The sequence below is a fragment of the Scylla paramamosain genome, unplaced genomic scaffold, assembly GCF_035594125.1.
Source record: "Scylla paramamosain isolate STU-SP2022 unplaced genomic scaffold, ASM3559412v1 Contig58, whole genome shotgun sequence".
NCBI classification, from domain to species: domain Eukaryota; kingdom Metazoa; phylum Arthropoda; class Malacostraca; order Decapoda; family Portunidae; genus Scylla; species Scylla paramamosain.
The window spans coordinates 320291-335000 of record NW_026973723.1 but is presented as its reverse complement, the minus strand read 5'-3'; the positions used below and the strand labels follow the sequence as shown (position 1 = coordinate 335000).

Below are 14710 nucleotides of genomic sequence, written 5' to 3'. Positions count from 1 at the left end.
AGGTTGGATAGATGTCTGTGGTTGGAAGAAGGAATTAGGAATCGTTGCTGTTATCTTTAGTATAGCATAATCTTCTTCAATTATCTTAATTTCTTTGCTACATATCTTGTATGAGAATAATGAGGAACAACTACAATAATAAGAGTTTCTCCATTTTATCCATTTTGAAAATGCAAAAGTCATATGAAGTAAAATAGGCATCTGTAAGTCTCAGGAGAAGAAATAATAATGGCAGGGAATCTCGTTTTCATTTTTTTCTGTTCACTTCACCTTCTCTTCCTTTTTTAAATGTATTGAAGTCAGAGAAAGTAATACAGTGTGCAAGGAAGTCTTACAAAGAAATATTTATGCTACTCACTTTAATATAATCACTGCATCTCTTTCTCACTTTGCTTATTTTCACTACGTCGCCTTTTACCGTGCGCTTACTTTCACTTCGTCGCTTTTTACCGTGCGTTATTTTCCTTTCTGAAATATATCGGTGTCACAGGAAGTAAAATAATTTGTTAGGTCTTTCAAAAGTGTATACCAATGTCTCTATCTTCCTTTACTTATTTGCAGTTTATTGTTCTACTTGACTTTCTGTTCGTTCTTGAAATGTCAGTTGGAATTTTATCTATATACCTAGTCACACACACACACACACACACACACACACACACACACACACACACACACACACACAGACATATGCGTCACAAGTAGGAATGAAAACATATATAACTTTTCTCTTTCCCTTTCATTTATTTTTATTGTTTTACTTCACTCCATCTTCTATTATTATATCAAATGTAACTAAAATAAATTCTATTCCTTCTTGAAATGTAAGAATTTAAAAATAAAAATATATCACTCTATTGTTTATTCTTTTTTTAAATGTTTGTATCTAAAAAGTATCAAGTTTAAGCAGGAAAATAATAACATACACCTTTCTCCCTTCACTGATAACATCAATATATTTTTGTTCTTTCTCTCTTCCATCTTTTTCTCAACTCCATTTTCTATTCCCTCTTGAAATGTAGGTACGGGTATCTAAAAATACATGCACGTGTCTGGGTTAGAAAATATAAACAGAAACATATCGTTCTCCCTTGTCTCATTTAAATGTTTCGCTTCACTCCTATTCTGTTTCGAAATATATCCAAAAAACAAGTGCATATTGTGTCTAATGAAAAGAATATATATAACAAAAGTGTATCTTAGAATGAAAATAACATCTTTCTCTTTTATTTATTTTCATCTTTGTTTTACTCCACTCCACCTCTTATAAATATATATAAAATTGAACGCACATGCCTAAGGAAGAAAATAATAACGAAAAGTGCATCTCGGAAAAAAAATAATAACATACACTCTTCTCCCTTTACTTATTTTCATCCTTTCGCTTCAGTTCAGCTTCCCTTGCCTTGCCTTTTAGAAATGTGTGCAGGTCGTGGGAAGTAAAGAAGAAGATATACCTGTGCGGTCAGTTTCATCCTGAGTTTAGCAGCAGCATCGACTTCTTTTGCTTCCTTTTATTGTTTTGCCTTAGCCGGTGCAAGTGCATGCGGTGGTCAGAGCGGATCAGGAGGCTTTCCACTGAATGGCGGGTTCGGGTATATGAGCCCCGCCGGTCGTCTCGCCTCACCTCGCTTTGTTGAGGAGTAAGAGACGTCCAGAGAGCTGAGTCCAGTCGAGTCCAGCTCTGCAGGATCTGTCTTGCTCTCAGGACGTGCTGAAACGCTGCTTTTCCGTTTTTTTATTTATTTATTTATTTTTTTTTTATTGGCTGTATGTTTGGTCAGTGTTTGTAGGGTTTGGTTAGAGGTCTTGTGTAACTGAAGACGATTTGGGGAAGAAAACATTTCAAGTCGTTGTGATCAAAGGAAAGATATCTTTTCTCACTTTTCACTCATCCACCTTCGCTTTCTGCTTCCTGCTGATTAAAAACTATAGACGCAAGCAACTAGATAGATACAAACATTTGTCTAGCACTCAAACCATACAGTGTTCAAGTGTGGAGTCTAAGCTGAAATGAATAATACCACGGAAAATTTGAGATCTCTTGATAAAATCACCGCGAAAAAGGTTTTGTTGGCAATGGTACAACCCTATAGTGCTTGAACTCTGAACGAAGCAAAGCCTCATTCGCTTCACTCGAGCAGACAAGAGGAACTCAAATGTCAAGATTTAAAAGAACACGGAAGAGCGAAGAAGAGCAGAGTGGGAGAATGGAAGGGAAGAACAAATGAGAGGAAGAAATAAAATGTTGCGAGAGGGAAGAGTGGAAGGTCAATTTTCAGGCTCAGATTCTGGGTTGGTTTGGTGTGGGTCTAACGAGCCGGTGCGTGGAGAGCTGTGCGGGGCTTGTGTTCCAGGCATCCCGCTGCGGTGTGAGGGGAGGAGCCCGCCACCACGCCAGCAACTGAAGTGAAAGGAAATGTATTGTGAAGGATACTGTGAGGCGGTGAGGTTGAGTACTAACGAAGAAAAAAAAAAAAAAAAGTTGGCAGAAATGTACCAAGAGTTCTTTTTAATAAAATAAAGGAAAAGAGAATGCAATATAGATACGGTGAGGGTTGCACGCTAATGAATGGACAAAAAAAAAATAAACCTGCCTCATGTTAAATGAATTATGGAAAGAGTATCACCAATAAAAGGAACTAAAAGAAAATGTAACATTGATGTGGTGAGGATGTGGTGAGGATGCACGATAACAGATGAACTGTAAAGAATGTATTACATGGTGGTCAGGTGTGTGGCGGAGGAGTAAACAGAAGAGGGAAGGTGCTCCTTGTTTTATCACGATTTAAGAGACTCTAGAGACCCTACGACCTTTCAACACTCACTCAGCAACGCATTAAGTACGTGAGTCCATTGTGGTTGCTTCATGTAGAAGAGGAGTTTTGGACTTAGCCGTTATTTGCCTTTTAAACCTGTGGTGCCTGGGCAAACCCTCCCCACGACCAGATTTCTGCAGGTGGCGCATGCGCAGTTGGAACCTGACTGGGCTGTTGTCATAGCAACCACAGTTGCCACACCTTACCTACCCATCTTCTCATTATGGCAAGACAGTTGTCAGATTTAAGAAAATTACAGAAAACTCAACTTTCTCGGTTGTCAAAAGACGAACTAATAGAGAGTATTCTTGCATCGAGTGAACAAGATTATATTGCAGAGAAGTTGAACGATGTAATAAAGGAATTGGCAGACCTGAGACAAGCACTAACGTCACCTGGAAGTGTCATCAACACTAAGATTACTGAGTTGCAGCAGCAGGTCAACGTGCAAGCTGAAATAATATCAAAACAACAACGTTTTCTTGAAGGACTGGATAGGGAGGAACGAGAATGCAACTTAGTAATACTCGGTGTCCCAGATAATGGTGAAGAGCTGGACGGTGAGACAGAGGACGTGGATAAGGTCAACAAAATCTGGGATGCAGCTGGTGCAACGAGCGAGGTGCTGAGTGTCCGACGGCTGGGTGACGGTGGTGCTGCGGGGGGAGCACGACCACGGCGCTCTCGTCCCATCCTGGTTACCGTGAGATCCAAGCAAGACCGGGATGCTGTGCTCAACAAGGCTAAGAATCTCAAACAATGCAACACAGAAGCGTACAAGACTATTTTCATTAAGAAGGATGTTCACCCGAGTGTCCGAGCAGAGTGGAGGAGGTTGCGTGAAGCAGAGCAAGCAGAGAAGGAACGTCCGGAAAATGTTGGCTGCAACATTGTGTTTAACGCAAGAGAGCGTCAACTCTACAAGGATGGTGTTGTGATCGATAAGTGGAACTGGCAGGGTTTTTAGGTCGACCACAACATAATACTAGAGTTCTTAAAATCTTGTCTTGGAATATTAACGGTTGCAAAACTAAGTTAGAAAAGAAGAATGTGGAAGATATGTTATTGAAATATGACATTGTGGCACTGAATGAAGTGAAAACATCGCTACGTGTATGCTTGCCTGGCTATGTTTCTTACATGAGCTACAATCAGAACGCAGCTCATCGTGGCGGAACAACTGTTATGATAAAAAACTGTCTCAGTGAAGATGTAATAAGAGTGGATACGAGCATGTGTGACCAGGTGTGGTTTGAACTGAGTTGTGTACCTGGAGTAATGTTTGGTGCCTGCTACATACCCCCAAGTGACTCACTGTACTTCTCTCACGAGTCATTTGCAGCTATACACGAGAAGCTCATGGAAAACAACTGTGATAAGTGTTTAATATTAGGTGATGTAAATGCGAGGTTGGGCAAAGCTGTAAGAGATATTGCCAATAATACTGAATATGCATATCCACTCATACCAGATGATGTAAATACTCCCAATGATAACGCTTATGCCTTAGCATCAGTTTGTAAAGACAATAACTTAATTGTGATCAACAATCTGAAAACTCGTGAGAAGCACTTTGTAAGCAATCTGACATTTAAGAAAGATAGCACATGGATTTCCGAGTTGGATGTTTGTATAGCGTCAGAGAAGTTAGTCAGGAATATTGATTTGTTTCAGGTTCACCAGACAGAACACTTGCCATCAGATCACGCTCCGATAGCGGTCCAATTATGCTTGAATAAAGTCAATCTTGACCATGTGTTACGGCGTGCCTACCATTTAGGCGGTCATGCATCACTACTGGGGACTGCGGAGCGTGCTAAGATGACGAGTAAATCTATAAAATTCAATCAGATTAATCATGATATGTTCTCTAATTTAATTTCTAATGTGCATGTGGATGGTAATGATGTCACTGTAGATGAGTTTGCAGAAAAGGTGTCTGAAGTGTTGTACGAATGTTGCAGTAGGAGCCGTGGCGAGACGGCGGCAGGTGAAGGTAATGATGTACATGACAGGACATACACTGACCGCTGGGACAGACTCCTACAGGACCGTGATGATTCTCGAGTATGGAGGGCGATAGATTGGAAGGGTAAATATCAGGGTGATTGTAAGGAAGATGGTCGTCCTTCTGATCAGGAATTTAAAGAATTTTATGAGGAAGTATTGAATCCTACTGTGGCAGATAATTTAGATGACGGAAATCATTTACCAGTAAATATTCCAATTCTAGATGACCAGATAAGTCAAGAGGAAGTTCAGAAGCAAATAGACAATATTAAGCCAGACAAGGCATGCGGTCCAGATGGAGTCTCTCCCGGTGTGTTAAAACTACTTACAGGGCAATGGTTGCTGATAATTACTACATTATTCAATACTATATTCGCGTCAGCTTCATATCCTAGTCTATGGTCTACGGCTAAACTGTTCATGTTATTTAAGAGAGGTAACAGACGGGAACCTCGTAATTACCGTGGTGTGACTATTATTAATTGTCTCGCTAAACTCTTTGATATGGTACTGTTTGCGCGACTGGAGAGATGGTTCAAACCATACAGGGAGCAGGCTGGAGCACAGAAAGGTCGTGGCTGCATTGAGCATATCGTAACATTAAGATTATTAACTGATATGGCTAAAAGGAAGAAAAGGAAACTTTTTGTAATGTTTGTTGACTTTACTCAGGCTTACGATCTGGTACCTAGAAGTATGTTATTTGCAGTTCTGAAACGTTTGGGTTGTGGTAGTGTTATGCTGGCGGCACTTGTTGCTATGTACGCGGTAACGAACAGTGTCATCGGTTAAGTGATAGTAGCAGCCACGGTCGGGGTGCGTCAGGGTAGCTCAACATCTTGTCTGCTCTTTGTCCTGTACGTTAATGACCTGATTAAGATTATCAAAGAAAATAGTAATCCTGATGGTTTCTTGTCTTGGCTACATATTTTAGTCCTAATGGATGATACGGTGCTCCTTGCAACAACCAAAGATAATTTAATCAATAAAGTAACATTGCTAAAACAGTACTGCGATAGCTATGGCATGAAGATCAATGCAACAAAAACAAAATTCTTTGTTATATGTGGTACAGAACACGACAGAGAGGCAGTAAGAGTAGATGACCTGGTGGTGGAGTCGTGCGCACAGTACACCTATCTTGGCTCACCATTTACAGCTGACGGTTCCGTGTCAGCGGCAGTCGCGGCTCACATGCAGGCAAAGATGGTACACTTTAACAAATTTGTTTTATTCTTAAAGAAGAATTGTGACTGGCCCTTTATCGTAAAGAAGAGAATATTTGATGCTGCTCTCATGTCAGCCGTGCTGTATGGGTGTGAGTCGTGGCTGAACGCTGACTTAAAACCAGCCACAAAAATCTACAACTGGGCATTGAAACAGCTACTTGGAGTTAGGAAGACCACCTGCAATGATATGTGTTACATTGAATCTGGATATCCACCTTTAAAAGATCTTGTACGAAGTAGACAAAGAAAGTTCTTCACTAAAGTGTGGCGAGAAAGATCTGTAATGAATGACGATCCCCTAATGTTGGTAATACATAAAGTACTGGACACTAGATATACTACGAGAACATATGTACACGGATTGATTTTTAATAATTTAGATGATATCATATTAACAACAGAATCACTAAAGAACGATATTTTGAGATCCGAATCATCTAGGAGAATGACTTACCGAGAAATCAATCCGGGTTTATCTGTTCACGAGGTTTACCGTGTAAGGGATAGTATACCAGAAAGAGAGAGGATGTCATTTACACAGTTTAGGTTGTCAGCTCACTCTTTAGCGGTGGAGACTGGCAGATGGAATAGGAGGGGACGTGGTCGTCTACCTATAGAGGAGAGATTGTGTCCATGTGGCTGTATACAGACGGAAACACATGTGGTACAAGATTGTCCTAGTACACAACATGTGAGAGATAGTCATGATTTTGTAACTATTCAAGATATTTTTTCTGAGCAATATTCTAATATGGATCAGTGTAAAATTGTTCACCTAATTCTGTCTTCATATAACTAAGTAGAAAAAAATAACGGCTATATAGTCAGAATATAATTCTAACATTTTAACATTTTTATACAATCTAGCTTATTAGTTCATTCTTATCACTTGTGTCAGTAAAAAGTAAAATCTGTACTTAGAAATAATCTAAAAGAGTACTTCTGTTTGTTTAACTAGGATGTCAGTACATTGAACGACATTGTTTACTCATGTTATATTGTTTATATGTAGTTAGTAAAACACACTACGGGTTCCTGATTAACAAATTATTTTAAGATATTTTAAGTATTTAGAAATTTATGAGTTTTAATTTTGTGCTGGACCATGTTATGGTGTATTTGTATGTATATATTATATTTATGCTGTATTATGTTGTGGTCAATAAAATATCTATCTATCTATCTATCTATCTGTCACGCGTCGCTAAGCCTCCCAGGATGGCCCGGCGGGAAGGGTCTCTCGCCGCGCTCTTTGGAGGCAGGCTCAGGTTATTGATTTCTAGCACTAAATTTACCGCCGCTGGTATTACCTGAGCCTCGGTATGTCGCGCCTTGTACATATGCTAATAATCGCATGAAAGGACACAAGGCAGTACGGTACCCTTAGCAGTGATGACAGGTATAGGTGAGGGCTTATGATGCTTGAAATTACCCTAAAAATTTATGAATAAACAAAGTAAGATTTCATGCATTAGAAGTAAGATTTACATGCATTAATTAATTTTCATGCATTTTCATGCATGTAGTAGCAGCCCTCCGCCATCATGGCGGAGGGCTGCTACTACTACTACTACTACTACTACTACTACTACTACTACTACTACTACTACTACTACTACTACTACTACTACTACACACACACACACACACACACACACACACACACACACACACACACACACACACACACACACACACACACACACACACACACACACACACACACACACATTTAAGTAATTTAAGTGACTGGAAGAAATCTTTATCATATGTACTTAGCAATTCAAAAGAACATTTATTAGTTAGGAAAAAGAAGCATCGATGTTTTACTCTACGGAGTAAAAGTCTGAATATTTAAATGTCACAAAACAACAAAATGTAAATAGATGAAAAAGTATTATTGTCCTTGGTAATTTGAAACGTTAATAAAGAACAAAAAAGACTATCAATGCTTTACAAGCGATAAAGAAAAAAAAAAAGAATAACGAGAGCAGCGAGACATGAACATATCAAAAGAAACATTATTTTATTCCGCGATCTGCAACAGCACAATAATTAACAGGAAAAAAGAAAAGCATCGATTTAATATAAAAGGAGAAAATTGAATTGTGTAAATAAAAAAAAAAGCCAGGAAAAATGCCTGAAAACCGAGCTAATCATCTCTGTAGCCTCAAAAAACAGTCGTGGTGAGAGCAAAGGCAACTACTACTACTACTAATACTAATACTACTACCACCACCACTACTACTACCATCACCACCACCACCATCACATCACCACCACCAGCACCACTACTACTACTACTACTACTACTACTACTATTACAACTACCTTCACTTCCTATGACTATTTACTATCTCGTTTTTCCTATATTATTACCTGCACTTTCTCCTCCTCCTCCTCCTATTTTCCTTCCTTCACTGTTATTATCATCATCAGTTGATCAGTATAATAAGTTTTCTAAGATCAAATGACCTTTCTTAACGTTTTTTTTTTTTTTCTTTCGTCTTTTGATCTATTAAGGAAACTGTGTAGTACGTATATTAATCCAGTAATCATTGTGTCGTCTCGTTCACGGGTCTGGCACTCATTCATAATCTCTCAGAAACTTCTTTTAATTCCGAATCAATTTACTTATCGTACTCTTATATTTTGGGAGTTCATCTTACATGCGAATAATATTTAGTCAGAGAGAGAGAGAGAGAGAGAGAGAGAGAGAGAGAGAGAGAGAGAGACTTACAATCATTCACACTCGTTAATTACAAACTTAAAAAAACATCGATATTTTTAACAAAACTCTCAAAACAATCCATAACTTTACTTATACAAGCCAGCAGTCATACGAACGCACACAAATTAATACCAGCGATAGAAAAAAAACTTATATTACGAGTATAGCTACGTATTCTGAAACGCTTCATTTGTTGTCTCACCATTTTTTTCTTTTTTCGAATGCCACAGAGATGATTAGCCGGGTTCTCAAATGCGTTTCTTCTGTTAATGATACAAAAATTGTGTTAATCTGTCACTAGAACCGTAAAAACATCTTTGAAAACCCGTGCAATTTCATTTAGAGTCTTATTAGTTTAGTGGAGGTGCGGCGCAGAAGTGTTTCAGAATAGGGATCATTGTCTCGTTTTCCTCCAGCCTGGCGGCCCTGCTCGGTCCCTTCCACGACTCGCAGTGAGAGAGAGAGAAGTCGAGGTGCGGTGGTCTCGTGGCGGAAGGCTGAAGGAGGCGGTGAAGGAGTGAAGGTAAGAGTTTGGTAATGGAAAGAATGTTAAATTATTACTCAGTGCGTGGAATTAATGTGTAACCCGTGAGATTGTGAATGATTAGGTTGAAGAATTGAGGATTAGAATGGATAGGTGTGATTGGGTTAGGTTTGTCCAGGTATGGGGATTAGGTAAGCCACGTTAGGTAATGTGATTAGCTTGAGCTGATATAGGTTGACCAGGTGAGGTTGGTAGGTGTGATTAGGTTGAACAGATGGTGATTACAACACTTAAGTAGTTAAGCTTATCAGGGGAGAGATGAATATGCTGATCAGATGGGAAGTTATAGAAGTTTAGCATTTTGCGAGGGAATAAGCTGCAAGGGTGATTAGACTGCAGGTAAAGTGATTTAACTTGTCAGGTGAGAGAAGTATGCTGACCAGATGGTAAGTTGGTTGCTTGTTTGTCCAGGTGATTGACGTCTGATTAAGCTTACTGAGGTGATAATTAAGGAAGTGAATTTGAGATTATATTATATAAGCACGTACAATCATGTTGGATTGGTGTGTCCGTGGCTGCTATTTTGTGGTCCCTCTGCTTATTCACTGTGCTGAGTAGCAATTGGCTTCTTAACTACGATTGGTCATTATTTTCCTTTATTCATTATCACACACACACACACACACACACACACACACACACACACACACACATCTACCTACTTACCTACCTTTAATAACGCTGTATGCACACCCACGCACTCTCATGCAGAAAATACTGATGACACTCAAAAAAAAAAAAAAAAAAAAAAAAAAAAAAAAAACTGGTGGCACTCAAAATACTGGTGATGAACTCAAAAAACTGGTGATGCACTCAAAAATCTGGTGACACTCAAAAACCTAGTCAGGCAGCCAAAACAATGGTCATGCACTCAAAAAGACATAACACCTTCTCAAACACACACACACACACATTTCCATTCTAAATTTGCATTAGACTTTTCTAATACTGCTTTGTTCTATTAAACTACTTATTTATTTCTTTTTATTTATTTATTTTTTTTTTTTTTTATCCAGTTCACCTCAAAGTTGGCCTATTTCAAATAGTTCTTTTCCTAATTTGTTATTCATCTGATAAATATTTTCTTGTATAATATTTCCTCATGTATTTGGCTACAAAATTCTTTCCCTTATATGACGTGTTCATTATACAGTGGGTTTCAAAAAGATAGGCTAGATTTGAAATTGTTGTTTCTCTGGAACCATAAACTGACTATGAATAAAATTAATAAACTTAAAAGGTACGGATCAAAGTTTAAAATGACTCTTCTTTTCAAATTGTAAGTTTTTTATTTGTGTTCTTCATGAGCGCAGAGATACAGAAATATTTAATCAGGTTCATCTTTCAAACTTGTGTATTAACTGTCATGCCATTGAAATATATGTGATGCCATGCAAATTTCTTCTATCTGGTGTTTTCTTCTACTCTGCATCATCCTTCAAATTTTTGCCTTTAAATTATAATAGGGACGTATTTATCAAACGCGCATTTCTCAGCTTCAAACGTTATACTGCCATACTTTTCAGATTTTCTCTACCCGGTGCTTTCCTTTCTTTCAATTTTTGTTTCTTGAATATGACAGTATGGAATTTAGCCATATTTCATATTAAATCTCAGCACAGTTCCCATACCATGCAGTGCTTGTCAGGCTTCCTCCATTTTCCCATCATATATCTTGTGTAGTCTTAGTTTTGTAGGGAATCAGTTATCAAACACGTTACAAGGAATCACAACACATACAACAAGCTTCATGTATCTAGGAACTAATGGTCTGTTTTCCTTGTAGGTGTGAAGTGTGCAGCTTCCACTTCATCATCCCATGAACAGCCCACAGGAATCTCTACCAGCACCTGGTTATTAAACAGTGTTGTCACGCCAGGCCCAATGTACTCCATTGCAATCAGGGAGTCAAGCTTCACCAGGAAAAGAGGCAGAGCGTCACCACCTTCAAGCCCCACAAGAGATATTAAGTATCATTGGGACAAAGCAATCAGGGAAGAGTCAAGTTGCAGTAAGAAGAGTGTGTCAAGAATTTCAAGCAGGAAGAACACGTAAAATTCCCTTCAAGTCATGGCGGGACCGACAGGCAACCTTCAACACTTGTGGAGGCACGAGAGCTGCAGGCAGTTTCACAAAGAAGAGGTTGCTCCTCACTCAAGTTGACACAAGGACACAAGAATTGGCAAGTGTTGTTGCTCCCAGGCCCTGCTGCAAGAGTTCTCCAGTCCACTCCAGTCTGGGAAGGAAGAATGTAGCAAGTCCCTCTCTTCTGTACTCAACAACCACCACCACCACCTTCATTCAGGCTTGGGATAAGTTTTGTACATTCCAGCACTTCAGTAATAAGGAAAAAAAGTGCCATGTTTATATTATTGTTGTGTATTTATTCACTTAACATTCACATTAAAACAATAAACATTCAGTATACCATCTTGAACATAATGATAGTTATTTATGCCATGTCAATAATATCTTTGGCAAATAGTCTTTCTGGGAGTACAGGTCATGCCCTCAAGGCAAAAAAAAAAAAAAAAAAGCCAGGATTGGCTACTAAACTTAGCCAAACTAAGTTTAAGATACCATTTGCACATAGAAGCCCCATCCCAGCCAACACTGGAGTCGCTGCGATGGGGCTTCTATGTGCAAGTGGTATCTTAAAAGTTTAGAGGGCACAATCCTGTTTTTTTTTTTTTTTACCTTTGGGGCATGCATGAATTATCAAATTTATTTTTACACTATTATACCACACTGTTAGCTAACTATATATTTATTTCACATATATAATAAGAATAGTCAAATATTTATTTATTAGCAAAGACATACAAGTCTTATTTCACAAATATAATAAGAATAGTCACAAATTTATAAAGACATACAAGTCGTACACAGCAGTGCATCCTGGACTAGAGACACTACACTGGTGGAGTCATGTGCTGTGGCACCTGGCTCGACACTTGTGTACAGCATCAGCACACCCAGTACTGGCTGCAGACACTCTCCATTTGGCTCTTCACCTGATGTCACACCCTGCGACATGGCACTACTGGCCTGACTGCAGACAGGACGTTCGCCAACACAAGACAGACATCTGCAAAAGAGTAATGCAACTTGGGGAAGATGGAAAGTTACTAAGACATGAACTTATATCACACATACACACTAATTCTATAACTCAAATGCCGGCATTTTACTTTTCACAAACTTTTCACTCCCTTGAACAGCCCATCACCTGGCCCAAACAATCCTGAAACACCCCACAATTCATATCTATTTATCTTTCTATATCCATAAATTCCCCAAAAAACCTTATTTTTCACTAAACATCTTTCACGTGCACATCTCGCAAGAAAAACTCGAGCAACGCATCCTCTCCTCTTATTTCACACTGATCACTGCAGACCATTCCTTCTAACCCTCTTCAGTAACTCTCCACAACACACCACACCGGTAACACTCATCCATCCCGGTCACACTTAACAAAAGCACCACATGTGCACTTACCCAGCCCACACACTGCCTCTCTTGCAATCCTGTACCACTATTTTCACACTTACTGCTCTTCTAATCTTGATAAGAGCACGCCTCTCCTCCATACATTTACTAATCTTATTAACCACCTCCCTCTTATCCTGCACATACATAAGGATTCACACACACACACACCATGACTCTCAACAATACTCTGATTACATACAGTTGAGGATTCCTTATCCAAAATTGTTGGGAGTGAATGAAAGTGGTGCATATTTTAGATTTCCCCAGTTTTTTTTTAATGACAACTTGCCAATTTCTGATACCTCCCATGGCAGTAAATCAAACTCTAGTAATCAATTTTTTGGTGGGACAAAAACATGACAAGACATGACAATTAAAAACTTAGATTTTTAAATTTAGGATAGAGGATTCTCAAGTGTAGCAACAAAACACAGTGTTCACCTGAATTGGTTCCTGCAGTCACCGCCACCTGTCAGTCACAAGGTTTCCAGTAAGGTGTATTTCTTGCTCCTGAGTTATGGGAGCGTCCCAAGGTTTCTTCCACTTCCTCTCCGTGTTACCACCTGTGGGGAAGACACACATCTATACTCCTGCTGCATGACTCACAACTCGGTCCAGAATTTAACCGTTTCACCACAACATTACACAGCAAAGAAGGCACGACAGAAAACATTGACATGTACATTTAACTCTTAAAGCAGTGGGGTGTATTGTAACTTGAAGGTCTCCACATACATGATAAACTAGACTTTTCATTATGACAAGATATGATATGTCTACTCAAATAAGAAGACATGGAAAAAGTGCCAAATTGTCATACATGGCAACTCACGTGCCCTGAAGATGTTATGCTCAGTCTTTCAATCACTGAGAGACTGTCAGGCACAGTGGAGAGAGGTGTCTCTCCTGCGCTCCCCTGTACTTTTTTCCCCCTTGCCACTACCTTCTCGTTTCATCGCTCACATTCAATACCCCTTACATTACAATGGATCCCGGCAAGTTTAACAGGGAAGAGAGTGCCGTGATGGTGTTTGAGTCAAGGTCAGTAACTGTGGGGCTGGAAGGAAGACAGGGAGATCAAAGACAGCCGTGACACAGTTGGCCAGGGCTACACTAGTGCTGGGCACAGCTGCCACTCCTGAGAGAAAGGCTAAGGGCAAAAAAGGAAGACAGATACAGGAATAATAAGTTGATGGAACACATGCACGGTGAACACTTAATTGCCACGCCATCTTTCTCCTGGTCAGAAGAGACCTGTGAGCTGCAGGATGACTGGGGGTGAGCGGCCTCCATCCACCACCCGGGTGACGGCTGCTTCTGAATTTGCCATCTTCCTTCCTGTCTCACAATTACTGATCCCTTCTTGAACAAATACCATCACAACACTTTTCTTCACTGTCAAGCTTGCCAGGACTCATTATGTGAGGAAAATTATGGGTGAGCCATCACATGAGAAGCTTGTACCAAGGGAAAACAGGCAGGGGAGTGTGGCAGTGTAGAAGAGGGGGACAGCTGAGTGTCATTGAAGAAGAGGGGATAGTTGTCTGGAAGGTTGTGTCGAGTTGATAGATGGAAGAATTGATTTTTTTAGACAGCAAACAATAACTAGTTTGGTCTGCCCCAGTCAGAAATTTTTGAGAGATCAGAAGTGAGGTGTTCTGTGGCTTCCCTGCGTGAACTGTTTACTTCCTGAAGGGTTGGATGTCTATGAAAAGACATGGATAAGTGCGGGGTGGTATCATCAGTATAGGAGTGGATAGGACAACAAGTTTGGTTTTAGAAAGTCACTGATGAATAATAGGAAAAGTGGGTGACAGGACAGAACCCTGAGGAACATCACTGTTAATAGATTTAGGAGAAGAATAGTGACCGTCTACCACAG

At 39.6% G+C, this 14710-nt stretch overlaps 1 protein-coding gene and 1 long non-coding RNA gene across 8 annotated transcripts in view; one reads left to right on the top strand and one right to left on the bottom strand.

The window, feature by feature from the left end:
• Window positions 1-11775, top strand: part of LOC135098372 (uncharacterized) — a 126454-nt gene extending 114679 nt beyond the window's left edge. For 3 of the 4 annotated variants that reach the window (XR_010266917.1, XR_010266916.1, XR_010266915.1), the window contains exons 5-6: window positions 9206-9312; window positions 11120-11775. This is a non-coding gene — a long non-coding RNA (uncharacterized LOC135098372). Of the gene's footprint in view, window positions 1-2824; window positions 2844-9205; window positions 9313-11119 lie in introns of those variants that run through there. The other variant, XR_010266918.1, reaches the window with a different exon arrangement.
• LOC135098368 (uncharacterized) overlaps window positions 11697-14710 on the bottom strand; it is a 92423-nt gene continuing 89409 nt past the window's right edge. For 2 of the 4 annotated variants that reach the window (XR_010266904.1, XM_064000704.1), the window contains 3 exons: window positions 13661-13885; window positions 13270-13391; window positions 11697-12421 (listed from right to left, as the gene is read on the bottom strand). The gene's annotated coding sequence lies outside the window, so the exon portion shown is untranslated. The remainder of the gene's footprint in view (window positions 12422-13269; window positions 13392-13660; window positions 13886-14710) is intronic. The other 2 variants (XR_010266905.1, XR_010266903.1) reach the window with 1 other exon arrangement.